The 3,020-nt window shown below is 41.9% G+C and overlaps 1 non-coding gene across 1 annotated transcript; it reads right to left on the bottom strand.

Moving 5' to 3' along the window:
* Window positions 1–529: 529 nt before the first annotated feature.
* On the bottom strand, window positions 530–637 carry LOC112767476 (small nucleolar RNA R71). Its single transcript, XR_003184920.1, has one exon. It is a non-coding gene; the product is annotated as a small nucleolar RNA R71 (small nucleolar RNA).
* Between the last annotated feature and the right edge of the window lie 2,383 nt (window positions 638–3,020).

Here is a 3,020-nt window from a genome sequence, read left to right as displayed (position 1 = left end):
CAAGGATAAGAACATTCTTGTTGAAGCTAATCCTGAACCTGAAAGGACTCTGAAGAGGAAGCTAAGGGAAGCTAAAGCACAACTTTCTGGAGAGAACCTGATAGAAATTTTTGAAAAAGAAGGAGACATGGCCGAAAATAATAACAATGGTGGAGATGCAAGGAAGATGCTTGGTGACTTTACCACACCAAATTCCAACTTACATGGAAGAAGCATCTCAATCCCTACCATTGGAGCAAACAATTTTGAGCTAAAGCCTCAATTAGTTTCTCTGATGCAACAGAATTGCAAGTTTCATAGACTTCCATCAGAAGATCCTTTTCAGTTCTTAACTGAATTCTTGCAAATCTGTGATATTGTTAAGACCAATGGGGTTGATCCCGAGGTCTACAGGCTTATGCTTTTCCCGTTTGCTATAAGAGACAGAGCTAGAATATGGTTGGACTCTCAACCTAAAGATAGCCTGAACTCTTGGGATAAGCTGGTCATGGCTTTCTTAGCCAAGTTCTTTCCTCCTCAAAAGCTTTGCAAGCTTAGAGTGGATGTTCAAACCTTCAAACAGAAAGAAGGTGAATCCCTCTATGAAGCTTGGGAGAGATACAAGCAACTGACTAAAAAGTGTCCTTCTGACATGCTTTCAGAATGGACCATCCTGGATATATTCTATGATGGTCTGTCTGAATTATCAAAGATGTCATTGGACCATTCTGCAGGTGGATCCATTCACCTAAAGAAAACGCCTGCAGAAGCTCAGGAACTCATTGACATGGTTGCAAATAACCAGTTCATGTACACTTCTAAAAGGAATTTTGTGAGTAATGGGACGCCTCAGAGGAAGGGAGTTCTTGAAATTGATACTCTGAATGCCATATTGGCTCAGAATAAAATATTGACTAAGCAAGTCAATATGATTTCTCCGAGTCTGAATGGATTGCAAGCTGCATCCAACTGTACTAAAGAAGCATCTTCTGAAGAAGAAGCTTATGATCCTGAGAACCATGCAATAGCAGAGGTGAATTACATGGGAGAACCCTATGGAAACACCTATAATCCCTCATGGAGAAATCATCCAAATTTCTCATGGAAGGATCAACAAAAGCCTCAACAAGGCTTTAATAATGGTGGAAGAAACAGGTTTAGCAATAGCAAGCTTTTTCCATCATCCTCTCAGCAATAGACAGAGAATTCTGAGCATAATCCATCTAGCTTAGCAAATATATTCTCTGATCTATCTAAGGCCACTCTAAGCTTCATGAATGAAACAAGGTCCTCCATTAGAAATTTGGAGGCACAAGTGGGCTAGCTGAGTAAAAGAGTCACTAAAACTCCTCCAAGTACTCTCCCAAGCAATACAGAAGAGAATCCAAAAAGAGAGTGCAAGGCCATAACCTTACTTGGTGTGGCCGAACCCAGAGAGGAGGAGAAGGACGTGAATCCTAGTGAGGAAGACCTCCTGGGACGTTCATTGACCAATAAGGAGTTTGCCTTTGAGGAACCAAAGGAATCTGAGGCTCATCTAGAGACCATAGAGATTCCATTGAACTTCTTTTTACCATTCATGAGCTCTAATGACTATTCTTCCTCTGAAGAGGATGAAGACATCATTGAAGAGCAGGTTGCTAAATATCTAGGAGCCATCATGAAGTTGAATGCCAATTTATTTGGTACTGATACTTGGGAGGATGAACCCCCCTTGTTCACCAATGAACTAAGTGCATTGATAAGGCAGACATTGCCTCAAAAGAAACCAGATCCCGGAAAGTTCTTCATACCTTGTACCATAGGCACCATGACCTTTGAGAAGGCTTTGTGTGACCTTGGGTCAGGGATAAACCTCATGCCACTCTCTGTAATAGAAAAATTGGGAATCTATGAGGTACAAGCTGCTAGAATCTCACTAGAGATGGCAGACAAATCATTGAAACAAGCTTATGGATTAGTAGAGGACTTGTTAGTAAAGGTTGATGGCCTTTACATCCCTACTGATTTCATAATCCTAGACACTGGGAAGGATGAGGATGAATCCATCATCCTTGGAAGACCCTTCCTATCCACAGCAAAAACTGTGATTGATGTGGATAGAGGAGAGTTGGTCCTTCAACTGAATGAGGACTACCTTGTATTTAAGAATCAAGGTTCTCCTTCTGTAACCATGGAGAGGAAGCATGAAAAGCTTCTCTCACTGTAGAGTCAACCAAAGCCCCCATAGTCAAACTCTAAGTTTGGTGTTGGGAGGCCACAACCAAAGTCTAAGTTTGGTGTTGAACCCCCACATTCAAACTCTAAGTTTGGTGTTGGGAGGTCCCAACAATGCTCTGAACATCTGTGAGGCTCCATGAGAGCGCACTGTCAAGCTATTGACTTTATAGAAGCGCTTGTTGGGAGGCAATCCAATGTTATTTAATTATATCTATTTATTTTCCATTGCTATTTTATTTTTTCTTTAGGTTGATGATCAGGTGAAGTCACAAAAATTACTAAAAAATCAAAAACAAAATGAAAAACAACATTAAAAATAGCTCACCCTGGAGGAAGAGCTTACTGGCATTTAAACGCCAGTAAGAAGCATCAAACTGGCGTTTAACACCAGAAAGAAGCATCAAGCTGGTGTTAAACGCCAGAAACAAGTACCAGACTGGCATTTAACGCCAGAACAGAGCATGGAATTGGCGTTTAAAGCCAAGAATGGGAGAAAAGTTGGCGTTAAACGCCAGAAACAAGTAGCAAGCTGGCATTTAATGCCAGACATGCATTCTAAGGGCGTTTTGCATGCCTACCTAGAGCAGGGATGCTAAGTCCTTAACCCCTCTGGATCTGTGGACCCCACAGGATCCCCACTTATCCCACCTCTTCTTCTCTCCTCTTCACACCTTTTCATAACACTCTTCCCCAAATACCCTTCACCAATCACCTCCATACCTCTTCCCCATAAATCCCACCTACCTCCAAAATTCAAATTCTTTTCCCTCCCAAACCCAACCCCTCATACACACTATCACCCTCCCTTGGCCGAACCTACC

This window comes from Arachis hypogaea, chromosome 17, assembly GCF_003086295.3.
Source record: "Arachis hypogaea cultivar Tifrunner chromosome 17, arahy.Tifrunner.gnm2.J5K5, whole genome shotgun sequence".
Taxonomy (NCBI): Eukaryota; Viridiplantae; Streptophyta; class Magnoliopsida; order Fabales; family Fabaceae; genus Arachis; species Arachis hypogaea.
Note: the sequence above shows the minus strand (reverse complement) of the source record. Positions and strands in the feature narration are given on the sequence as shown.